At 46.3% G+C, this 26691-nt stretch overlaps 1 protein-coding gene and 1 non-coding gene across 3 annotated transcripts in view; one reads left to right on the top strand and one right to left on the bottom strand.

Moving 5' to 3' along the window:
• The window catches only part of LOC140429427 (ephrin-A5-like), a 280461-nt gene that overhangs the window by 51464 nt on the left and 202306 nt on the right, over positions 1-26691 (top strand). The gene's annotated exons all lie outside the window — the stretch shown is intronic.
• Positions 11275-11349, bottom strand: trnai-aau (transfer RNA isoleucine (anticodon AAU)). The gene has a single exon. It is a non-coding gene; the product is annotated as a tRNA-Ile (tRNA).

Below are 26691 nucleotides of genomic sequence, written 5' to 3'. Positions count from 1 at the left end.
GAGAGGTTCAATTTACACCATTGCTGAATGCTTACAAGTTGATTCCAAACCGTGGAGGCAGATGTTCCTTGTTTAGGGAGTGTTTCCAGCTCTTTCTTTCTGCCAAAGGCAACCTTACCGTACTTTGGCCCCAATTTAAAAAAACAAACATGCAGACAACAGTGAAAGCATTGTTCCACCTTGTGTTGGACAGTGTCGGTACGTCCTATTTTCTACATTCCATGTTGGAAATAGGATACCAGAAGATGTTGACCAGCAACAACCATAGGCTGCAAACTGTCGGCTTCCGAACTGGGTGAGCTGGAGATTTGCTCTTCAATCCACCTTGCAAATTTGGATTCGAGAGTGAAAGCCATGGTTGCCTGGTGTGGTAGCCAACAGTCTGCATCCTATCATGGCCACTGCTGGCTAACATCTTGACCAGGTATCCACAAGAACAAACTACTTATTCAAACCCGATGAGATGAGTGCAAATGCACCCATTGTAGAATTCTTGGGGACTGAAATTGCCTTGTGTGAATTCAGTAATGACTGCTTTAGCACCTTTGTCTGAAATTCTCTTGCCTGTTATTTAAGCCAAGGTATTGACCCTGTCCAACCACAATTCCTGGGTTTCAATCTGCACTAAAGAGGCTTCAGAACTAATTACCTCTGCAGTGTGATTGCTGGTATGAGATAATCTCAAATGAATAATAATAGGTTTCATTTATATAATGCTGCTTCCTTGCATGAAGTCGGGATGAAAGAAAAACAATTGCTGACTCTACAGGGACCATCCTGTGCTGTCACTTACCAGGAGCATGGATCACGGAATCAAGGTTGTCATGATATTCAAACACACACATCATGATGGACACACCAACAGACAAATCAGAGCACACAACACCACAGCCAATCACACACAAGGACAGCAACCACATAAAAGCACGAGCACGACACCTAGTGGACAGTAGGTCTGGGGACAAAGACACGGACAAGACCTGTTACAAGATCACAAACAGGGAATCCCCACGTGCAGAGTATCAAGACAAAACTGTACATAGAAAGTTTAAATAAAATAGCGTTGTACCATATACAACCGTGTTGGCTCATCTGTGTGTTAGAACGCCCAACACCACATGGTACAGGAGTGGATCGATACCTGCCAACTAACCTGCCATTCTGGACATGGACCGCACCGACAAACCGCAGCCGTTGCAAGTCGCGGGGAACCTAGGTACCAATTGGAAGCTCTTCAGGCAGCGATTTGACCTGTACATCCGAGCCAACGAAAAACAGAGTGCCTCGGATGAAACGAAGATTGCAATGCTCCTCTTCTACGCAGGTCAGCACGCCCTCGACGTCTTCAACTCACTGGTGTTCGAAGAAGGCGAAAACCAATCCAAGTATGACACGGTCATCCTCAAACTGGACCAGCACTTTAAGGTTGAAGTGAATGAAAGTTTTGAAAGATACCTCTTTCAGCAACGCCTGCAAGGTAAGGAGGAGCTTTTTCAACCCTTTTTGACGCACCTCCGAATTCTAGCGCAGTCCTGCGGTTACGGCAGCACCACAGAGTCCATGATCAGGGACCAGATTGTTTTTGGCGTTGCCTCTAGTGGCCTACGCCAGCAGCTTCTTAAAATAAAAAGCCTCACCTTAGCGTCTGCTGTGGAAGCCTGTGTCCTCCACGAGAATGCAACCAGCCGTTTTGCCCGATTTCAGGCGGCCGAGTTGGCACGGAGGGGGTCCCCAGCCGTCGAATCGGCAAGCCAGGCCGCCCACGACGCCGAACGCATCCAGGCCGTCGATTACTTCCCGACCCACGGCCCGGACGACAGCGGCCGCTTCCCGCGCTTTTCGCGGTCTCCCGCGCTGGTGCGCGCCAAAAATAACGGCCACATCGAGGGACGCACTGCGCAGGCGTGCCCACCGCAAGATCGCACTGCGCATGCGCAGTGGCGCAACGAACGCCGTGACGTCATGACGTGCGGCAATTGTGGAGCTGTACACTTAAAAGGGCAATGTCCTGCTAAAAACCGACAGTGCCTCAGATGTGGCAAGATGGGCCACTATGCTGCCCACTGTCGTTCGGCTCAACCCATGGATCCTGCACATCCCCGACAATCTCGCAGACAAGTCAGGACCGTCCAGCCCACGCATCAAGACTTCCAGTTGAGTGATGCAGATGACCAGGATGCCTTCCGCGTTTCTGTCATCGATGTCAACAAGGTCAATGCCATCAATCCAGCCGATGAGTGGTGTGCCACCCTGACGGTCAACCGATCGCGCGTCACCTTCCGTCTGGACACCGGCGCATCCGCCAACCTGATTGCATATTCTGCATTCCAGGCCATGAAGGTCAAACCACCCATCACGCCATCCCGGCTCAAGATGGTTGATTATAACGGGAACGTCATCCCGTCCATAGGATCTTGCCAGCTACAGATAACTCACAAGATGCACATGGCCACACTCCCCTTCGAAGTTGTCGGCTCATCAAAATACTCGTTACTGGGCGCACAGGCGTGTAAGGTCCTTCACCTGGTACAGCGCATTATGTCTCTCTCTCCAGATGAGATATCCGACTTCCCGGATGCTGAGTTCCACGCAAATCTCCATCCCCTCCTTGCTCACAACCAGGAGGTTTTTGAAGGCATGGGGACATTGCCATACACGTACAAGATTCGACTCAAACCGGACGCCATCCCTGTCGTTCACGCACCTCGCAGGGTTCCTGCGCCACTCAAAGACCGCCTCAAGTTGCAGCTGCAGGCTCTTCAGGACCAAGGGGTCCTATCCAGGGTCACGGAGCCCACGCCATGGGTCAGCTCCATGGTCTGTGTAAAGAAGCCCTCTGGCGAGCTCCGCATATGTATAGATCCTAAAGATCTGAATAACAACATCATGCGGGAACACTATCCCATCCCGAAACGAGAGGACCTCACCAGCGAGATGGCGCAAGCCAAAATATTTACCAAATTGGATGCGTCCAAAGGATTTTGGCAGATCCAATTGGACCCGGCCAGCCGAAGGCTATGCACGTTCAACACCCCTTTTGGCAGATTCTGCTACAACCGGATGCCATTCGGCATCATTTCAGCATCTGAAGTTTTCCACCGCATTATGGAGCAGATGATGGAAGGCATCGAAGGGATACGTGTATATGTGGACGATATCATCATTTGGTCCACCACTCCGCAGGAACACATGCATCGTCTACGACGTGTCTTCACCCGCATACGACAAAATGGCCTGCGTCTCAACCGCGCCAAGTGTGCCTTCGGCCAGATGGAGCTGAAATTCCTCGGGGACCACATCTCACGATCAGGGGTCCGTCCCGATGCAGACAAAGTTAGCGCCATCACAGCCATGCCACGGCCGGCTGACAAGAAGGCTGTCCTAAGATTCCTGGGCATGGTCAACTTCCTTAGGAAGTTCATTCCCAACCTGGCTTCTCATACAACGAATATGCGCCATCTCGTAAAAAAATCAACAGAATTCCACTGGCAGCAATCGCATCAGCTGGAATGGGAGGAGCTCAAGCACAAACTGGTCACGGCACCAGTGCTGGCGTTCTTTGACACGACTCGCCCTACAAAGATCTCAACAGACGCCAGCCAATCTGGTATTGGAGTGGTACTCCTGCAAAAAAGACAGCACGTCATCATGGGCCCCGGTTGCATATGCCTCACGAGCCATGACCCCTACCGAACAGCGCTACGCGCAAATAGAAAAAGAATGCCTGGGCTTGTTAACTGGACTGGACAAGTTCCACGACTATGTGTATGGCCTGCCACGATTTACGGTTGAAACTGACCACCGCCCCCTGGTCAACATCATTAACAAAGACCTGAACGACATGACCCCTCGCCTTCAGCGCATCTTACTTAAACTCAGGAGGTATGATTTCGAACTGATCTACACTCCGGGGAAGGATCTCATCGTGGCGGACACGCTCTCCCAAGCAGTGAGCACACCACCAGATGCGGAGGGGTTCGTGCGTCAAATTGAGGCACACGTGACTCTGACAGCAGCAAATCTGCCAGCTGATGATCCAAGTCTGGCCCACATACGCGCAGAGACGGCGACTGACCCCCTTCTGCAGCGAGTGATGCGCCACATGACGGAAGGGTGGCTCAAAGGGCAGTGCCCCCAGTTTTATAATGTGCGAGATGACCTTACCAACATAGATGGGGTCCTTATGAAATTAGACAGGATCGTTATTCCGCACAGCATGCGCTAGATGATTCTTAATCAACTACACGAAGGCCACTTGGGCGTCGAAAAATGCAGACGAAGGGCCCGAGAGGCGGTATATTGGCCGGGTATTAATGAAGACATAGCCAACATGGTGCTCAATTGCACAACCTGTCAGAGGTTTCAGCCGGCGCAACCTCCGGAGACGCTTCTACCACACGAGTTGGTGACGTCCCCCTGGGCGAAGGTGGGTGTTGACCTATTTCACGCGCTCGGCAGAGATCACATCGTTATTATAGACTACTTCTCAAACTACCCGGAAGTCATGCCTCTCCATGATCTGACGTCGTCCGCGGTCATTGGGGCCTGCAAGGAAACATTTGCTCGCCATGGCATTCCAAGGACTGTCATGTCAGACAATGGACCCTGCTTCGCCAGCCGGTAATGGTCGTCCTTTGCCGCAGCATATGGTTTCACTCATGTGACATCCAGCCCTCTACATCCACAGTCGAATGGGAAGGCTGAAAAGGGCATCCACATTGCCAAGCGGCTCCTGTGCAAGGCGGCTGCTGCCAGATCGGACTTTAACCTCGCCTTGCTGGCCTATCGATCGGCCCCGCTATCCACGGGTCTCTCGCCAGCGCAGCTCCTAATGGGTCGCTCCCTCAGGACGACGGTACCGTCCATCCTGGCACCAACAACAGACCATGAGACGGTTCTTCGGAACATGCAAATGCAGCGTGATCGCCAGAAAAGTCAGTACGACACACGAGCGACGGACCTGCCCCCCCTGTCCTCTGGAGACAAAGTACGCGTCCATCAACCGTATGGTGGCTGGTCAGCACCGGCCGAAGTCCTCCGACATGTGGCTCCCCGCTCGTTCCTGGTTCGCATGCCGGATGGTTCAGTGCGTCGCCGCAATCGGCGCGCCCTTCGCCGACTTCCACGCTCGCAGCCACACAGTACGCACACGCCAGATCCTCAACAGGCTTCCGAGGATGACTTTGTGGAGCTGCCGCAGATCACGCCCTCTCCATCGCCACCCATGGCCACGCTTGCACATCAGCCGGTGGTTCTTGACCCACCCTTGAGGCGGTCAACCCGAACTCGTCGCAAGCCCATTAGACTGGACTTATAACACCGTTCATATGTCTAACAAGTTACACAATTTTATATGATGACCTGTTGTTGTTTATCGTTCCAGATATCGTCTGACTGGACCACTGTTCAAGTTTTTTTTCTCGTTCGCATTCATGTTCTGTTATGGTACAACCTTGTTCATGTGACACACCCGACATCGCCCCATGTAAATAGTTACGTCATATGCACATGCTGTACACAACACACACACTCTTAGATGCACTCACGACGCGATCATATTTATTACCACGTAGGCACATATCTTTGTAAAAAGGGCGGATGTCATGATATTCAAACACACACATCATGATGGACACACCAACAGACAAATCAGAGCACACAACACCACAACCAATCACACACAAGGACAGCAACCACATAAAAGCACGAGCACGACACCTAGTGGACAGTAGGTCTGGGGACAAAGACACGGACAAGACCTGTTACAAGATCACAAACAGGGAATCCCCACGTGCAGAGTATCAAGACAAAACTGTACATAGAAAGTTTAAATAAAATAGCGTTGTACCATATACAACCGTGTTGGCTCATCTGTGTGTCAGAACGCCCAACACCACAAAGGTTGCCTTTTGTAGGCCGACCTCCCACATGTGCTGTTGTCAAGCTGGGCTTCCCCACTGAAACCGGGATCCAGGAATCAGTCATTATGGGCAAGGCAACAACTTGATGATAGTGGAGTCTGTCACGATTGTTTCAGTGTTGTCTTTGAAGAGATTAAATAGTACGACTTTCATATAGACTATTCCCAGATTAAATTCTTCAAACACATTGGGCCTGGTGTCTGGCGCCATGTTGGATTCTGCCGAACAGGCAGTTTGTTTACGGTTTACGTCTAGATGGGGCTGACTGTTTTAATATTGGGAGCACTGTCAGATCAGCAATTAATTTGAATTGAGTTAGAATTTTTTTTCTGTAGATCAATGGGTTCTCTCACAAGAAAGTGCTTAAAATGACCACCTGCATTCACAGCACAAAGCACTGGATTCCCAGCCCACTGTTTGCTCCCAATAAACATATTGGTTGACAAGGCGTTAATTGTGTTCACTTTTCAATGCTTCTGAGCTGCTATGCACTGCTGTATGCAGAAAAAAACATTTTAAACTGGTATAAATTTCTGGAATTTAAAAAGAAGCATTTTCAAACAACCTTGCCTGGCCATTTAGATATCCCTCATTAAAATGACACTGTTGTGAATGTCTAAATCAAACAAGTACTAAATGTCTGACTATAGAAATACATTGGACAAAAATCCTTTCACCCGCTTCCAGCATTAATGGCTATTACCAATGCAAACAATAAACAAGGCTCCAATAGAAGCTTCTGACCAGCTTTTCAAATGAAAACAAGCAACAATCTGTAACAAATTATAAAAGAGCAAAGGGCACCCTAAAGAGCCAACATAGAAACACCTTAATGGAAAGAAAATCCTACCTTGAACTTTTCAGTTGCAGTTCAGTAGGGATCGAGTTAGGGGAAAATTAAACGCACGCATTCCCTTTCTTTGATCAGTTTTCTGTTTTGCCTCTGAAATGTTACTTCCTGTCAGTGTGTGTTTCTCTGGCTTCTCTATTCTCCTGCTTTTCCCTGTCCATTGGGATTTATCCATTATTTACCCCACCTAGTTACAGCAGCCAGTGCACCAAAAGGATGTAATCCTTCTTCTTGGGGTTGAGATTTAAAGCAGATTGGAAATAGTTAATAGGATGGAAGTCTATAGGAAACTCTGATCTCTCACACCATTTCAACTAAGGAAACTCAGATTTGGTTTAGTTCAGTGGGCTAGACAGTTAGTTTGGAATGCAGAACAAGGCCAGAGGTGCGGGTTCAATTCCCGTACCGGCTTACCCGAACAGGCGCCGGAACATGGCGACGAGGAGATTTTCACGTTAACTTCATACTTGTGACAATAAAAGATTATTATTTTTATTAATTAAAGCAAGGAATGGGGTCATAATGTTTTTGCCAAGTACAGAATCAAACGGAGTTGGGAAGTTGGGGGACAGTGAAATTCTGATTTGCCCTCAGCTTTGCTTTGTTGATGAAGAAAGAAATTCATTTGAAACCGTAATAAATAGTCTTCCAATGCCAACGAAGAAGTGAAACCAATTATTTCAAATTTTGTGACGTATCTTCACTAGAGGTTCCAGACAAAAGTGTACATAAAAACTGGATTGGCTTAACCAACATTGGATGTGGGGCAACATTAAAAGTGGGTGGGGGGGGGGGGGGGGCTTGAGAGATATATACATATATCTATATATGTGGGTATGAAATCATATATTGTGTAAAATTGAGTTTATAACGCCTTTTGGTGTAGATACTTCAGGTGCTCCATTAGCCTTATTAAACATGTTCAAAAGTCTGACTCCCGAAAACATACTTCTTTGCATGCAAGTATATTGATTGTTCTCTTCAAATCATCTTCTGAACAATTTACCCTCCACTTACCTTCATACACATTCCAATGTTATTTTTCAGTCCAGTATTTTTTGGACTTTCTTACTACTCAAACTATTGAAGGAGCTCAGTGTTTTGTTATCCGTGACACATGTATTGTCTGGCTAGAACAGTTGTCTGGCTTTCATTTGCCTTTCTTCTCCTCGGTGGTTGCCTGCTGATCCTTGGCACCACAGATCCTGCTGCTGTTAGCCGAGTGACTAGAAGCCAATCTATCTCTCAGCAAGTTGTTTATTTTCTGAATACACAGGGAGGAATCCCTGTAAATGAGTAAGTGTTACTTTTCACTTATTTCCCACCCAGCAGGTGGCCTAAAACAATTTTGCCTTAACTACCTTGGCATCTGCAATGTGAACGAAGCCTAATCTATCCTCCCCTGCTGTCAGGCCTCCTTGAATATGACTGTATGCCCCAGTTATTCTGAGACTGGGGGGGGGGGGGGGGCGGGGGGGTGGATGGTGGATGTATAGTTGGAGTAGAGTTTTAATTACTCAAAAATGGCAAAATAGCCATGTTCCACAGTTTAGGTCATTTGAACGAGCTGTACTCCAGATGGATCAGCACCTTAATGAGGGGATGAGAAGGGAACAAAATGGGCAGAAGCAATACTTTATTGCATATTGGCATAAAGTTGCACTTATTCTGCTATGTAATCTTTACAGTACAATCTTCCTTAAGGTTTTGGTCTAATTGAGTGTCACTTTCTTGGGACCGCCTTATATAATTGAAAGCCAAATATAATAATAATCTTTATTGTCACAAGTAGGCTTACATTGCAATGAAGTTACTGTGAAAATCCCCTAGTCGCCACATTCCATAAATTACCTAACAGCACGTCTTTGGAGACTTGTGGGAGTAAACTGGAGCACCCGGAGAAAACCCACGCAGTCACTGGGAGAACGTGCAGACTGCTCACAGAGAGTGATGCAGCCGGGTCTGGTACCCTGGTGCTGTGAAGCCACAGTGCTAACCAATGTGCTACCGTGCTGTGACTGAATGGGAAATTAATTATACCTGCATTCAAACTTCCTTGACATTTGTGAAATATTTTCAGGGACCAATAGAATCTGAAACCTAACTAGAAATGACCAAGAAAATTCTTTATGTCGTATTTTGGTATGAACCGTCTTTCTTTTTCAGCGCAGTTTTAAAGTTGCTGTGGTTGGGTGGCACTGTGAGTTTGCACACAATCGTAACTAACTCTGGACCATGAGCTGGACTCCAGCTCAAACTCAGCGGTTGAATATCTCCTCTCTCAGATGCTTGCGCCAATTTTATTTGAAATGAGTCTGAGTTGTCTAGTCCCAATTTCTCATAGAGACAAGAAAGAGCAGAAAGGGGCTTTTCACAGTAACTTCATTGCAGTGTTAATGTAAGACTACTCGTGACATTAAAGATTATTATTATACAGTTGCCCATTATTAAATGCAGCATTATTCGGAGCTGCTTTAGGATATGAAAAAATGACTGCAATTATAGATGGGGACACTGGTAGAGAGCATGGGATCAGCAAAATAAACCAGGCAGTGTGAATGGAATTGTATGCTTCATCTGGCCATTGCTGGCAGCATGTGAATACTTAATATCAACAGTTTGTGTCAAAGTTGGGAAAAGCTTGTTCTGTTTCTCAACACACAGCTCCTTGACTATGGTTAGCAAAAAAAACCTTTTAAAAATATTTAAGTCACCACAATAAGTTTTGCTTTGACTCAGAACTGAGCAGTGAAACAACCTCTGTGACGCAATGGAATTCCTAAACCAGCTCTTGTAGGGATTGTTCCCAGCATCATGGGGTTTTCGCTTCGCTTTAGGAAAAGCATTTTACTCTCTTTTCACTAATACCTCTTCCATACAGCCCAGCTACCGGGGTAGATCTTGACATTTTGCACTAGTGCAAAACAGCTGATGGTGCGTTAACAGCCCTGTTTGGAAATTTCCTGTTTTTTGTTTTGGTTGCATCATCCATTTTACACTATTGCACAAAGTCAAGATCGACTCCATTAGTTTCCCACTGCCACCCAACCACAACAGCTTTAAAACATGTTAGAATTAACAAGTCCAATCCTGCAGATTGACTACTGTATTTATTAAGGGTTTTTTGCTGTATCATCTTCACCTGCAACTTCCTGTTGGCTCCTCTTTAAGCTGTTAGCAATTTAGCATTGTTTAAAAAGGTGGCAGTTAAGTTGATTTGAAAAGATGCCAACAAGGCACTTTGCTAACATATAAGAAAAATATGGCTTGCAAGTAATCCAGTCCTGCCAACAGTGTACCATTGAGATTTTTCAGTTTCTGCTGCTAATCTCGAACATCTGTACACTTTTATACTTCCGACTAAATTCTGAAGCTGCAAGACAGGTCTTTCTTCCATTTAATTCATGGAATGATCTTTGAATAATGACATCAGATATATTTCTTAAAATGAGTTGGTGCAGTTGTAAGTATGAACAGCTCAGATATACTTTCCCTGACAGTGCTCTGAAATGGTGTTGCAAAAATCAGCTGTGAATGCTCAAGCTGTGTACCAGGCCTGCCAAGTCCCAGCCATTGGGAGAGGCGCTCACCTGTTGTGGTTTTGAAACATAAACTATCTTCATTCATGTGACTCTTTAATAGAAAACACTGCTGTGTTTATTTAAGAGTTTGTGCAATGTATCTTGCTCTTTTATGGAGATAAACCTCATTCCTGGTATTTCTTGGATGTTGACCAGAGGATAGCTGCTCATCTGGTTTGATTCTTTCGGGCGGGGGGGGGGGGGGGGGGGGGGCAAGGGGGGATGGAGAATGGGCACCCAGTAATTTAGATATTTGAGAACTGTACAACAAACCCAAGTTAATAATGCTGGATGCACATTAATAACAGGTTAACTTAATTTTCAGAAGATGGCTTTGAACTGGACTGCAGCAGGACTTTTACCAAAATTGGCAGAGCCATTGAAAACCCAGCACAGTTTTGGTAATACTTAATAGCACAGTGCAGGGAAGCAATTGTACCCCCTACTGTTTGTGTATTATTCTTGGCCTTAAAACTAATGCCTTTTATTTCCTGCAATGAGAGAACTATAAGGTTTCTATCGGTACAAAGAATGAAAGCTCCGTTGATGGTTTCGTGAATCAACACAACTGCTTTGTGAGACTAAGTCATCCAGATCATAGAATCATAGATGTTTACAGCATGGAAATAGGCCCTTCAGCCCAGCTTGTCCATGCGCCCAATTTATATCACTAAGCTAGTCCCACTTGCTCGCGTTTGGCCATATCCCTCCATGCCCACCCTGCCCATGTAACTGTCTAAACTTTTTAAAGAAAAAAATTGTACCCGCCTCGACACTGCCTCTGGCAGCTCGTTCCAGATGCTCACCACCCTCTGTGTGAAAAAATGTCCCCCCTGGTCTCGTTTGTATCTCTCCCCTCTCACCTTAAACCTATGCCCTCTAGTTCTAGACTACTCTACCATTGAGAAAAGAAAGGAAAGAATGGCCCGTACGGGGGATCGAACCTGTGACCTTGGTGTTATTAGCACCAAGCTCTAACCAACTGAGCTAACTGGCCAGAAAGATCCAGATTAGTTCCCTGGGTTATGGTGAATTAGCTGAACTCAGAAGGAGCAAAGTACAAATGCTGGGGATGCTAAGTGAAATCTCCCAACATTTGAATAATCTGTTGTCACCTTTCAATGTCTGGGCTCACACCTGAAGAATATGGATAGGGGACCATTGAGCTGTCAGAACCCATGGAGTTGTATCTAAGCAAGAGCAGTTTCCATAGAACAAAGGCGAAGACTCGGAAAAGAGAGAGTTCTATAATTTGTTACACTTGGCTGGGCTAATCAAGTACTAAGTTTACAAGGAATTAATTAAATTGAGGAAGTGTCAGTCAACAGAAATCTGCGCTCTTACTGACCCCACCACTTTGATCTGCAACCTCCAACCTTGCTTGTAAGTGCCCATTTACCAGTCGTGCTCTGTGTTAGCATTGGAGAACGTCGCTAATGTATTGTAATTAGCTCCCTGTCTTATTGAAGCACATTTCTAGAGCGTGTGAATGCACTGAGATATGAACCAGTTCCAAGCAAACACACAACCAACTGAGCGACCCAGTTCAGCCTGAAGGAGATTTTCAACTTTATTTGACATTGTTGTTGCTAAATTTGGAGAAGTTAAATCAAGAATGTTTTGAAATCATTTTTCACATCCTTTAAGGAGTTCTACTTCCCAAAGATTGAAGGTCAAAATGTAATTTGTGTCATTCTGACTTCCTGGTATTGGACTCATGTGATGTTTCCTCAGACATAACACTGACTTTAAAACAAGAAATTTGTTTTAAAAAGATTGGCAGTAGTTCTTAGTGACAACATTCTTTGGAACTAACTGCTAGCATTTATTGGGGGCTCTGCATAAACAAAAAAGACTATGAAAGTGAAGGAAACAAGAATATGCATTATGCTGTAAGATATATTTAAGGTGTGTAGTATTGAAAGAACTTTCAGTCAGCCAGCATGCCAGGAGGAGGTAGCTTTCTTCTGTAGAGTTGCTACAGTGATGAAAATAACATGGAGGATGAGGTAATTACTTATGATGTGGAGGTGCTAAAATGCATAGCGTCTGACTATGGCTTTTCCAAAAATGATAGATGATACTTACACTCTTCACCCCACCCTACACGCACATTTTTTGTTGTCTCTGTTCTAATCTGATTATTCAGTTTATGACTTTGGATAAAGTGGAAAATACATTCACACAGTGTGCGTTCACCTTTTGGTCCCCTTTGATTAGCCACCCATGTCTTTCTTTTGCCATTTACTTTTTTCCCCCAAAGTATTAAATGCAATCTCTCATGCTATTCTTTTTCTGGTACAATTTGGGGATTATTGTGAAATAGTTCATACCTTTTCTTTTGGGAGAAGAGGTTGGAGGAATCGGTTTCATGTTAACTTCTAGGAAAGCATTCAATTGAACTAAATTCTGCCGTTACCCTTTCACTTCAAGATTAACTTTTTTTCTGTTGGTTTTGAAGAGGGCTTTGTGAGGGGTAGACTTTAGCAGACATTTGTGATGCTCCCTTTTGTGTGGGTTATACAGTCACGAAGATCACTGTTTCCACCAGCTTTGCCATAGCAGAAGTAAAAAGCCCCTCCTGTTAAAAGATGAAAGCTGGAGGCTAATCTGCTTCCATCTGGAAAATCAGAGTGCCAAGGGTTGCAGTCATGAGGTCACATCCCTTATGTAAACTGTCAGATTCTTTTTACATTAAAAACATATCACATAAATACCCACTGAAGACCTGTCAGAGACGCTCCTAAGAATGTAAAGCCAAGCTCTCTTCAAAATTATGGCATCTATTATAGGGGAGAAAATGAGTTTCTTGCCTGCCTGCATAGCAGCTATTATTCTTTTGGGAGTCAGCAGGAAGAGAGAAACTAGAAGCTGCTGTAACAAAGCTCTTATGACCACTGTGGCAAGAGATGTCCAGACGTGAACTCATTGCATTTTCACTATTACATTTCTCCATTGATTCCTAAACGGTTCATTTTCCTTGCTCTTTGAAGTCATTAGGTGGGAAGACAATAGAGGAATTGAAGTCCTGAGGAATATGTTTCTGTATGAATCAGATAGCAAGCTCTCTGGTGTGACTAAAATAAGGGTGTTTGCTCAGGAAGCCCTGGATGGCAGCTGGGCAATGAGGGGGCAGGGATTCCTGCCTGAATGCGGCAAGATCAAAGGTTCACTGTTGGGGTCTGAACTGAATGTGTGCTTCAGATGGAACAGTTCATCATTCGAGTGGATGCCTCAGCTGAAATAACTTGCCTGCTTTTTTTCTAAGACGTCTCCATTTGATAATGGTGGGAATGTATGAGGAGTTGTGGTTATTGTCGCTTGACATGGGGATTGTTGATAAACTCTCTCTCTCGTGCAGCAGCAGCAACATTGAGGGAAATAGATAGATTCCTCTACAATATCTTGCACACAAATGTGTACCTGCTGAATTGAAAGTAAAAGGAAGGGTAGGGGAAAAAAAATAAACTAACTTCTTGTGTCATTCACTGCATTTAATCTTTTCCTTGGGTTCCCCAGTGTAGTAGTGTAATTGTATTACTTTTGTGCACAGCTTGGGCAGATTATATGGTTTAATGCTGCTGAAGCTGAAACTGTTTCTCTTGTGAGTCCAGTACAGTATCAGAAGTGTCTTTTGATCAGTATTTGTGTCTGTAATGCTTGTCGCATGTTAAGTGCTTGTTAAGTCTTCCACCGATGTGAACTGTGAGCACTAGATTGAAGTCTCAAATGTATTCTGTGCTTGCCAGTTTAAATAGAAGATATTTTATGAAGGTCTTCCCATTTCTGATTAAACTGGTTCTTCATGTGAAATATACGCATGTTGTTTGACTCACTGGGTTTTCACCATTTATTCCTGGAGTTGTTAGGTGATAAAGAGTGGATTTGTGTCAGAGAAAGTCAATAGACTTAAAATGCTTTAGAAAATATTGAGAATGTTTCAGTTTTCTTTTCCGTCAAAGAAGTCGCATTCATGAAGAAAGCATCTGCCAATCATTTTTATGAAGATTGCATTCCGTGAATTACTCTATCTCATTCATTTGTGAGGGAAGAACATTGTGTACTGTAAACTTCTCAACACCTGTTCACACGTGTTTCTTGTTGGGTCAATGAATATGCTTTCCTGGTTGTGATTTTAAAATGTTGCTTCCAGATCGAGCATTCAGGCATGCTGGTTAACTGGCCCCAATGTACAATAATTAGGTTAAAAACTGCTAAAATGTACTGCCAACAGAAAGGCATCAATCTCGAGACGATGAGCTGCTCTGAGATTCAAACCTATGATTACCTAGTTTGTTAGCAGATTCATTTCCTGTGACACAGGCCTTCAAGAGTGTATAGAATATGCAAATAAGGGCTTGGATTTTTGTAACGAGTTTGAACACCATCTTTTCAGTACAGACTCGACTAATTGAATCAAAACACTCCTCCCTCTGCTGACTGTGCACCTCCCAAAAGAAATGTGTGTGACCAGTCTCAATCCAGTTCTGACTATGGAAAGCTGGTATTAATGAACACTATTAGCACTAATTTGGTAATGATTAGCACTACATTGACAATCTATCTCTAAGAGGCTTGGAGGAAGTTGTATGGAAAATGCTGAATTGGTGCAGCAGGGTTTTTGTTTCTTAAGTGAGGTAAAGGGTATTTTATTGCAGGGTGAACAGAACAAGAAACATTTATGGTGACCTGGCTATCATGTTAATACTTCAATCAAGGCGACTTGAAGTTGAATTGTATTCCAAAATGTCAAAAGCTATTCAGTTTACCAACTCCTATTTGATTTCTATCTCAAAATTGACGTCAAAAGTGTGATGGCCCACGTACTTTTGGGGAAAAACTTATCTTTTATGCTGGGACATGGTCCCTTTAAGAACTGGTTTTCTCTGGGAGATCATTTCTGGCACAACACTTGCTTCCCGTAACTGATTGTGAGGTTGTGTGTGCGGGCACAATTCTGTTTGAAGCAACTTTTTTGAGCATAGAACAAACTAGCTGTAGAGCAGGGAATGTCTCTTTCCAGCAGGATTTAGTTGAAATTCTGGATGCTGGCTAAAAGAGTTTAAAACTCTTTGTTAACTGAAGGACTCCACTAACATTAAGTTGGACGTCTGGGATAGCCAAACTGAAGAGAGAGATATTTAGATGCAAAATTTAGGAGTTAAAGAATATCAGAACCAGGAGAGTTCTGACGCAAGGTGACTCCACTTAAGGCATTCACGGTGCCCCTTTTCAACTGAGAGTCTTCAACATTTGGAGGAGATTAGAAAAGAAAACCTTGCCAGAAGTAACTGCACGGTCCTAGAAATCTCAACCCTTATACTAGTCTTCAAAGCAGTACTGAGACCAAGTGGCAAATCTTCCAGTGTTGATGAGTACCTGACTTGAGTTTTGGGGGTTTAAGTCTAATGCGTGTAGAAAGAAATTTGAGTTAAGTTTAGTTTAGATAATAAGTAACTGTGTTTGTTGCAGTTTTAATATCTTTAATGTAACCAACTAGTTAAGACAGAGTTGTAGTTATTACTGTATGTGTTTGCTTTTTGTGTAGTGAAATTCTTTTCTAAATTGTCAACTTTATGGCTTCATTCATTTAGTAAATGCCTGTGTTTTTGGATTCCCCCCCAAAAAATGTTACTGGTCTCTACATGATTTTATGTATCTTTTATTATGTAAAGTTAGCATAGACAAGGAGGTTCACTGGTGACATTGCTTCTTAACATACCGGTTCAGAAGTAAGCTGCTGATCCTAACTCTTAAGGTGTGTGGTGATACTCCTGATAGAGGATAGATTGGAAGTCAGCAAAAAGCAGAACTCGAAAGGCCACTTTAAAACTGCAAGTGTGTTATGACAGATATAAGTGAACCATGATCTTCGCTGAACAGAATGTGTATTTGAAGATCTGAAACTGTAATCTGCATGTGGTCTCCACTTCACAATTGTTGCTACTGAAAAGCTTGTGACACACTTGTTGCAGGAGTACAGGAACTTTCAGTAACGATCTCAAAATAGATGGCAGTGAACTCCATGATTTTACCACTCCGTACTCTTCCCCAGTGTGGCAACCGTGACTCACTTTAAAGTGTACATCCCTTTTTTAAAAAAATATATTTTATTGACATTTTTCAAACAGAGATTTTCCATTTTTACAACTTAATAAAGGAATATGCATTAAACATTATTTAAATAATATATTAAACTAACAACAAATGAAAACAGAAATAAACAAAAAGCAAATATCAACAACTGGCAAAAAACAAAAACACAGGATAATACCCCCCCCCCCCCCGGGTTGCTGCTGCTGTCCTTTCTGTTTTTCCATTATCGTTCCGCGAGATAGTCAAGGAACGGTTGCCACCACCTGGTGAACCCCTGAGCCGATCCTCTTAACGCATATTTTATTCGCTCCAGTCTTATGAACCCTGCCATGTCGTTTATCCAGGCCTCCAAGCCCGGGGGATTCGCTTCTTTCCACATAAGTAGAATCCTATGCCGGGCTACTAGGGACGCAAAGGCCAGAACGTCGGCCTCTTTCGCCTCCTGCACTCCCGGTTCTTCTGCAACCCGAAATATAGCTAACCCCCAGCTTGGTTTGACCCGGACCCCCACCACCTTTGAGACCACTCTTGCCACACCCTCCCAGAACTCATGCAGTGCCGGACATGACCAGAACATGTGGGTGTGGTTCGCCGAGCTTCCCGAGCACCTCCCACACCGATCCTCCACCCCAAAAAACCTGCTCAGTCTTGCTCCCGTCGTATGCGCCCTGTGTAGAACCTTAAATTGAATCAGGCTAAGCCTGGCACATGAGGACGAAGAATTTACCCTGCTTAGGGCATCTGCCCACAGCCCTTCCTCAATCTCTTCCCCCAGCTCCTCTTCCCATTTTCCCTTCAGCTCCTCTACCATCGTCTCCCCCTCGTCTCTCATCTCCCTGTATATTTCCGACACCTTACCTTCTCCAACCCATGCCCCCGAAATCACTCTATCCTGGATCCCTTGCGTCGGGAGTTGTGGAAATTCCCTCACCTGTTGCCTCGTAAATGCCCTCACTTGCATGTATCGGAAAGCATTCCCTGGTGGCAACTTATATTTTTCTTCCAATGCTCCCAAACTCGCAAACGTCCTGTCCACAAACAGGTCCTTCAGCTTCCTAATTCCTGTTCGCTGCCAACATTGAACTCCCCCATCTATCCTCCCCGGGACGAACCTGTGGTTATTCCTTATCGGGGACCACACCGAGGCACCCGTCACTCCCCTGTGTCGTCTCCACTGCCCCCAGATCTTCAAGGTCACCACCACCAGTGGGTTTGTGGTGTACCTTTTCGGGGAGAACGGTAGCGGCGCTGTCGCCAGCGCTTTCAGGCTTGTTCCCTTACAGGACGCCATCTCCAGCCTTTTCCACGCCGCACCTTCCTCTTCCCTCATCTACTTACGGACGGACCATCGACACATTGGCGGCCCAATAGTAGTCACTCAGACTAGGCAGTGCCTCGGGGTCTTTCCCACCCATACAAAGCTCGTAATGCTCCTATCTATTTTTTAAAAAAGGGCCTTAGTAATCAGGATGGGGAGGCACTGAAACACAAAAAGAAATCTCGGGAGGACCACCATCTTGACCGCCTGTACTCTGCCCTCCAATGACAGGGGCACCATATCCCACCTCCTAAAGTCCTCCTCCATCTGCTCTACCAGTCGCGTCAGGTTAAGTTTGTGTAGGGTTCCCTAGTTCCTGGCCACCTGAATCCCCAGGTATCGAAAATTCCCTGTCACTCTCCTCAGCGGCAGAGCATCTATCCCCCTGCCCTGTTCCCCGGGGTGCATCACAAAAAGTTCGCTCTTTCCCATATTTAATTTATATCCCGAGAACTCTCCAAACTCCCTGAGTATCTGCATTACCTCTGGCATCCCCTCTACTGGGTCCGCCACATATAGCAGTAAATCGTCTGCATATAGTGACACTCGATGTTCCTCTCCCCCTCTAAGCACCCCCCTCCACTTCTTAGAGTCCCTCAGCGCTATGGCCAATGGCTCAATTGCCAACGCGAACAGTAACAGGGACAGCTTTATTGGACAGACAAGTCAAGTCTGGGGTCTTTGCCTATTTGTAACAACGCTTGCCACCGGGACCCCGTACAGGAGTCTAACCCATCTAATGAACCCCTCCCCGAACCCAAATCTCTTCAGCACCTCCCACAAATAGTCCCACTCCACTCTATCGAATGCCTTCTCTGCATCCATCGCCACCACTATCTCTGCCTCCCCCTCCGGTGGGGGCATCATCATCACCCCAAGCAACCTTCGTATATTGGCGTTCAATTGTCTCCCTTTAACAAACCCTGTCTGGTCGTCATGTACCACCCCTGGGACGCACTCCTCTATCCTTGTCGCCATCACTTTGGCCAGCAGTTTGGCGTCTACGTTTAGGAGGGAGAGTGGCCTGTATGACCCGCACTGCAGCAGGTCTTTGTCTCGTTTTAGAATTAACGATATCGTCGCCTCCGACATTGTCGGGGGTAGTGACCCCCTTTCCTTAGCCTCATTGAAGGTTTTCGCCAGAAGCGGGGCCAGCAGGTCCATATACTTCCTGTAAAATTCCACCGGGAACCCATCTGGTCCCGGGCCTTCCCTGCTTACATATTCCCAATTCCTTTGATCACCTCCTCCACCTCAATCTGCGCCCCAAGACCTGCCGCCTCCTGCTCCTCCACCCTCGGGAACTCCAGCTGGTCCAAAAGGTGTATCATTCCCTCTTTCCCCTCCGGGGGTTGGGATTTATACAGCCTCTCATAAAATGTCTTGAACACCTCATTCGCTTTCCCTGCTCTCTGCTCCATCTTTCCCGTTTCGTCCCTAACTCCTCCGATCTCTCTCGCCGCCCCCCTCTTTCGAAGTTGTTGGGCCAGCAGCCGGCTCGCCTTTTCCCCATATTCATACTGTATTCCCTGTGCCTTACTCCACTGCGTCTCTGCATTTCCCGTGGTCAGCAGGTCAAACTCCGTCTGTAGTCTTCGTCTTTCCCTGTATAGCCCTTCATCCGGGGCCTCCGCATACTGCCTATCCACCCTCTGAATTTCCCCAACCAATCTCTCTCTTTCTTTACCCTCTTGTTTCCCCTTGTGGGCTCTAATGGAAATCAGCTCTCCTCTAACCACCGCCTTCAGCGCTTCCCATACTACCCCCACATGGCCCTCCCCATCATCATTGACCTCCAGGTATCTTTCGATGCATCCCCTCACCCTTCCGCATACCCCCTCGTCCGCCAGTAGTCCCATGTCTAATCTCCAAAGTGGGCGCTGCTCCTTTTCCTCTCCTAGATCCAGATCCACCCAATGTGGGGCATGATCTGAAACGGCTATAGCCGAGTACTCCGTTCCTGCCACTTTCGGGATCAGCGCCCTTCCCAAGACAAAAAAGTCTATCCGGGAGTATACTTTATGGACGTGGAAGAAGAAGGAAAACTCTTTCCCCATCGGACTAGCAAATCTCCACGGATCTACCCCTCCCATCTGCTCCATAAATCCCTTAAGCACCTTGGCCGCTGCCGGCCTTCTCCCGGTCCTGGATCTGGACCGGTCCAGCCCTGGGTCCAGCACTGTGTTAAAATCCCCCCCCATTACCAAGCTTCCCGCCTCCAGGTCCGGGATACGCCCCAGCCTTCGCTTCATGAATCCCGCGTCATCCCAGTTCGGGGCATATACGATCACCAGCACCACCGCCACACCTTGCAATCTGCCACTCACCATCACGTACCTGCCCCCGCTATCCACCACTATGGTCTTGGCCTCGAACGATACCCGTTTCCCCACCAGTATAGCCACCCCTCTGTTTTTCGCATCTAACCCTGAGTGGAATACCTGTCCCACCCATCCTTTCCTCAGTCTAACCTGATCCGCCAATTTCAGGTGCGTCTCCTGGAGCATAACCACGTCCGCCCTCAGTCTCTTTAAGTGTGCAAACACCCTTGCCCTCTTAATCGGCCCATTTAAACCTCTCATTCCACGTAATCAGCCGGGTTGGGGGGCCATTTACACCCCCCCCCCCCCCCCTCGTCGACTAGCCATCTCCTTTTTAAAGCCAGCTCCTCACCCAGGTCCAACGCACCCGCCTGTCCCCCAGACGGTGCCCTCCCGTCCCGACCACCTCGTCTCGTATCAGCTCCCCCTTATCCTCAGCAGCAGCAACCCAGTTAATCCCCCCCCCCCACCCCCCAGATTCCCCTCTAGCTTGATTGCTCCCCCCATATTGCTTCCGGGAGTCAGCTAACTCTGGCTGACCTCGGCTTCCCCCGTTTATCCTCTGACCTCCCTGCGTGTGAGACCCCCTTCCTACCTGCGCCCTTTTTCCCGCCTCAATTTCCAAAGCGCGGGAAAAAAAACCGCGCTTCCCTCTTGGCCCCGCCCCTAATGGCGCAGTTCCCTCATTCCCCTTCCCTGTCCCCTTTTCCACCAGCGCCCACATTTCTTCGTGTTCCCCCCCCTCGGGGGGGGGGGGGGGGGGGGAGGGGGGGGAAGAAAAAAATTCCCCGTCCAACATTCTTACGTATTAGCCCTCCCCTCTCCCCACTTTACATGTCTGTGCCACCACCTCGCTACCTCTCTCCAGACATCAATTTCTCAAGTCTAGTCCAATTTCTCTTCCTGAATGAATGTCCATGCCTCCTCCGCCGTCTCGAAGTAGTGGTGTTTGCCCTGGTGTGTGACCCACAATCTTGCCGGCTGCAGCATCCCAAATTTGAATTTCTTCCTATGGAGCACCGCCTTGGCCCGATTGAAGCTCGCCCTCCTTCTCGCCACCTCCGCACTCTAATCTTGATATATGCGTATCACCGTGTTCTCCCACTTGCTGCTCCGTGTCCTCTTAGCCCAACTCAGGACCATCTCCCTGTCCCTGTAGCGATGGAACCTCACCACTATTGCTCGTGATGTTTCCCCTGCCTTTGGTCTTCTCACGAGGACCCGGTACGCTCCCTCCACTTCCAGGGGGCCCGTTGGGGCCTCAGCTCCCATTAGAGTATGGAGCATCGTACTCACATACGCCCCAGCATCAGCCCCCTCTGTCCCTTCAGGGAGACCTAAAATCCTTTGATTCTTCCTCCTCGAGCTGTTCCCCAGGGCTTCCAGCCTTTCATGCACCTCTTATGTAGTGCCTCGTGCATCTCCGTTTTTACCACCAGGCCTTGTATCTCGTCTTCGTTCTCGGCTGCCTTTGCCTTCACTCCACGGAGTTCCATCGCCTGGACCTTTTGTGTTTCCTTCAATCCCTCGATTGCCAGTAACATCAGCGCCAGCACCTCTTTCTTGAGCTCCTCCACACATCGTCGGAGGAACTCCTGCTGTTCCGGGTCCCATACCATCTGGGTTCCCTCGGCCGCCATCTTGCTTCTCCCTTCTCTTCCCTGCCGCTGCTCCAGAGGATCCTCTGCAATCTGGACACTGCTGTCACTCCTTTCCATCCACACCTGGGGGGACTTCTTCCTTTGTCACCTCACACTGGGTTTGGCCGTAAAAAATTTCCGTTGGGGCTCCCGATAAGAGCCCAAAAGTCCGTTGAAACGGGAGGTGCCGAAACGTGCGGCTTAGCTGGTCATTGCCGCAACCGGAAGTCAAAAGTGTACATCCCTAATGATATGACAAATGCCACCTTTTGAACTTGGGATCTTTGAGTGATTGAATTGTTGCCCCAGCATGAGATGTGACATTTGCTCCTTAGTTGCAGCCAGGTATACGTAAATCATTCTGCTTTCAGATTTCTCCGTTTTGAAAGCCTTCTGCTATTTACACCAAAACTCTGTGGCATCCCAACAGATTTCAGCAAGGTATTTAGGCAGCACAACATTTCACAGCATGAGTTTCAATATCAGTATTCAAAACACGGAATTAAATGCAAACAGCACCTGTCTTGAACTTGGGTCATTTCTCAGGAAAAAATATTGTTCAGTCATTTAGAGAAGGCTGTTGTACTGTGGCTTGGAAGAAGTGTAATCTTTATAACCTGAAGCTCAGATGTTGCCAGATTTCATCGTACACACTCCATTGTCTGTAGTAATATGACCGATGCCCTTTTTGAAATTGATTTGCATAAGCTTTAAGCAAATTCATTCATAAGACTGTTGTTCAGTCAATTAGCTGCACAGACTCTTTGAGGCCTAGTTTACTAATAACTACAGGCTTATGCAGATGATTCAGTCAGTTTTTAGTCGAAACATGGATGAATCATGGGGGTGGATTATACGCCCCACCACCCCTGGATTTGAAGGCATGTTAAATCCATCAGGCAACTCGCCTGTCCCACCATAATTTATGTGTGGTGGGGAACCGTGGGGCAGTGGACCTGTCCTTTGAGCTATAAACATCCTTTAAATGGCCAATTAATGCCCATCTAAGGGCCTCAATCAGTATTACACCCACAGCTGTGGGGACGTCCACGTCAGTTGAAATTCCCAACAGCTTTAGATGTGGGGGCAGGTGTTGGGTATGGGGACACTTTCATTTGGGGGGGCCCTTGCCCTTTGGAAACCCCCACACTCCCGCAAACAGTTCCCCAAACCTCACTGGGGCTGCCAACCTTACCCTGGCAAGACCCTAGACTTGACTTGTCTGTCCAAGCTCCATCAGTGTGGTGAGACTGCCTGTGGTCCCAGCAGTGGTCACTTCCCCCAGTGCTGGAGTAGTATTAAGAATCCGTCATTATGCACTTGCAGATGGATGCTTTATCTATGTCTTAATTAGGGAGCACAAAAGATTGAGATAATTACCCAAAAGACATTGCAGTTCACACATACTAATTGACTCTTTGTGCATGCCAGGTCATTCTTGCATTCCATCAGGCAGTGTATGTAAAGGCAATGATGCGAGCCACCTGTTTTTCTAAATGTATTAAAACATGCTGTCGCTTATGAAATTATTGTTGTTTGACATTTAAAATGGAGCATTAATCACAGTTAATTATGTGACATAGTACAACACATGCCAGAGGCCAGTTGCAGAACTAGCTACTATGGGCGATTTAAAAGTCAAAATGAAGTGCCTTACAGTGGATGTTTTGACTGGTGAGTGCTGCTTATGCAGAATAGTTGTCTGAAATGGAACATGTTGAGAATTAATACTGGGGAGCCTCTGTCCTGCAAGCTGAAGGACATCCTGAATGATTGGATGCTCTGAAAAAGGACTGACAATATTGCAAGTTACTGAAAGATGTTGGTATATTTTGTAAAGTAAGGAGTATAGATATTTTTGGAACAAGAAGATGAGGGTCAGGTTTATGCTTCTTTAATTTCAATTTGGAGATTGAACACAATCTCCCTCTGGAGATAAAATAAGATCTCTTGCACTCACCCACCGGTAAAATCAGCCTCTATGTGCAGCTGAGAGTCTAGCCTACATTTGTAGGGCTCTAGAGACTATATATAAGGCTCATGTGTGTGTTTTTCGTAAGTCTCCACAGTCTACTTGCTGAACCACATTAGGCGCTTTTAAGTCTTTTTTTGAGAGGGGAAGGAAAGAATAGCTGACTTGCGCTGATTAGTTTTGCATGTAAAGGGCAGGCAGATGGTGGAGGAGGCAAAATATTACTGCAGCATGTCTGCGTCTACATAATGTTTACTTGCATCTGCATACACTATAGGAAGTTGCCACTTATTTAAATTTTGCAGCTGTTGCCTCCTTCCAATCTTAGTCCTTCTGCTTTTAGACAGGTAGAGTTTGATTGTCAGGTCAAAGGTTCCACTTTTTGTTGCTGGGAAGCATTAACAAACCGGTAGCTGCCATTATCGTTCCTTTTGCAAAAAGTATGAAGGGTTCTGATTTAAATTGCTTGTACATTGACTAAAGGCCAGTTCATTTCCATTATGTTCAAAAAGTAGACACATGAATAGCACAAATTAATCAAATTTGAGGCAAGAATAGAAGGTTCTCAGCAGCTAAATGCTTGTGAAAGCAGTTCTTAAAACGAGGGCGAGGACCCGTCAAATACACATAAAAAATGGTTTGTTTATTAAGTCTGTGGAATTGTGTTGCTTGACCAAGTCTGTGTGCTACCATTGAAAGGGAACAAGGCAGAAGGCTGCTTTTGGAGACATTTCCCCCACCCCGATTAATGCTGCTGGGACTGTGAACGAACTTCTTGCTGAGTTGGGGGTCAGAGGTGGAAGTGCAGTGCCAGCTGACAAGTTTGCTTTATAACTATGGCTGTGTCCTATTCAGAGTTGGAGAAGGAAAAATAAACTTCCACCAGCAGTTGCTGTGAGACTACTGATGGTGTTTGTGACAACGAGGTCTTGCACTGAAAGTCGGAGGATATTATCCAAAAATGTTTCAATTTTACAGTTTCCCATCTCTATTACAGAGCAATGTTGACTTTGCATTGGTCATTGAAACACCTTACATTTAAAGAGTTAGATTTCTACAATACAAACACACACACAGTTTAGCAGAAACGTACAAAAGGAAACAAGAATGTAAAATGCAAATTAATTAAATCAATTAAACCTGAGGATAAATTCTGGTGGAAAAAGTACAGATATACACCTGAAATTTGTAATATCTGAAGAAAGTGATCCGTGTGAAAATGATTAATTCAATTTTTCTCTGTTATATACTGTTCTTTTATGGCAAGTCTTCTATTTCCCCACTGTTGTCTTTACTGTGGTAATCTGTCAGAGACATGGCTTCATAGGGTTTAAATGCATCTGAAGCATGTTCTGGAATTATTATTTGTCACATCTTCACACAACAATGAGTTGACAACATGATAGCAGGGGTATACAGAGAAACATAGAAATCATGGCTGATCATCCAACTCGAGCCTAATCCCACTTTCCCCCCATATCCTTTGATCCCCTTCACCCTAAGTGTTGTATCTAACTGATTCTTGAAAACAAACAGGACAGGATTCTCCTTTTCTAAGTGTTGACACTGACGCAGAATTTATGGACTTTCATGACAGCAAAACTGGCGCCGAACCTGGTTTGGTTCAGAAACTATGGAGGAGTTAGCACTGGCGCCACGTGGAACACAATCGATTCCACTCAAAAACGGTGTGGGATTCGCCGGATCTGCGATTCACATTCGGGAGGCTGACAAGCTGCAGCCGCACATATACATTACAATCCCCACACACACTCTTCCCAGCCAAAAGAATGGCACTGGTTATGCTGGAGCGTGCCCATGCAACTGATGGGTCAGCTGGGGCCAGAGGGCACCTTGGGCGGTGGCCTGGGGGGGGGGTGGGGGGCAGCAGGGGGACACCTATACGACCCATGGCCCTACATTCACAGTGGGCTGTTAGCGATGTGTGCAGCTGCATGGCTCCCTTGCCGGCTGTGGCAATGGTGTTCCGTGCCTGTCCACCCTGACCCTAACAGAAACCTCCCGGCCAGTGGCACGACTGTCAGCAAACTCTGGCGATGTTGGATGCTTTCTGTCACCCCACCCTCTCTCGCTCAGGAGCCACGATGCTGGTTTCACGATTTTTAAAACCACAAGTAAATCCCGCCACCTGGAACTCTGAGGCGGAGCATTGTTCAACCCCCGGAGAAAACCGTGTTCAGGCCCGCTAATGACATGCAAACGGTGTTTACTGTACGTGCATTCTGGACCGCATTGACGCTGCTGTCAAGGTGACGAGAATTGCGATTTGCGGTCAAATCGGTGCCCGCCGCAATTTTAGCATCGGAATCTCTTCTCCGTCCAATCGCGTTGCGTGATTTTTGGCATCGGCCAACGGAGAATCCCGCCCACAATATTTTCGCCTCCACTGCTTTCAATGGTAACGAATTCCACAAGCTCGCCACTCTCTGGGTGAAGAAATATCTCCTCATCTCTGTCCTAAATGGTCTACCCCAAATCCTTAGACTATGATCCCTAGTTCTGGACACCTCCATCATCGGGAACATCCTTCTTGCATCCACCCTCTGTAGTCCTGTTAGAATTTTATATGTTTTAATGAGACCCCCCCCCCACCCCCCTCATTCTTCTGAACACCAGAGAATAGAATCCTAACCGATTCAATTTCTCAGTCCTGCCATCCCAGGAATAAATCTGGTAAACCTGCACTGCTCCCCATCTAGAAGAACATCTTTCCACAGATAAGAAGGCAAAAACTACACACAATATTCCAGATGGGTCCCACCCAGGCCCTATATAATTGCAGCAAAACATCTCTGCTCCTGTACTCAAATCCTCTCGCTATGAAGGCCAACACACCATTTGCCTTCTTTAATACCTGCAGTACCTGCGTGCTTACCTTCAGCGATTGGTGCACAAGGTTACCCAGGTCTCGTTGCACATCCCCCCCCCCTCCTAATTTATGGCCATTCGGATAACAGCCTGTCTTCCCGTT

The sequence above is a fragment of the Scyliorhinus torazame genome, chromosome 9, assembly GCF_047496885.1.
Source record: "Scyliorhinus torazame isolate Kashiwa2021f chromosome 9, sScyTor2.1, whole genome shotgun sequence".
NCBI lineage: Eukaryota > Metazoa > Chordata > Chondrichthyes > Carcharhiniformes > Scyliorhinidae > Scyliorhinus > Scyliorhinus torazame.
Note: the sequence above shows the minus strand (reverse complement) of the source record. Positions and strands in the feature narration are given on the sequence as shown.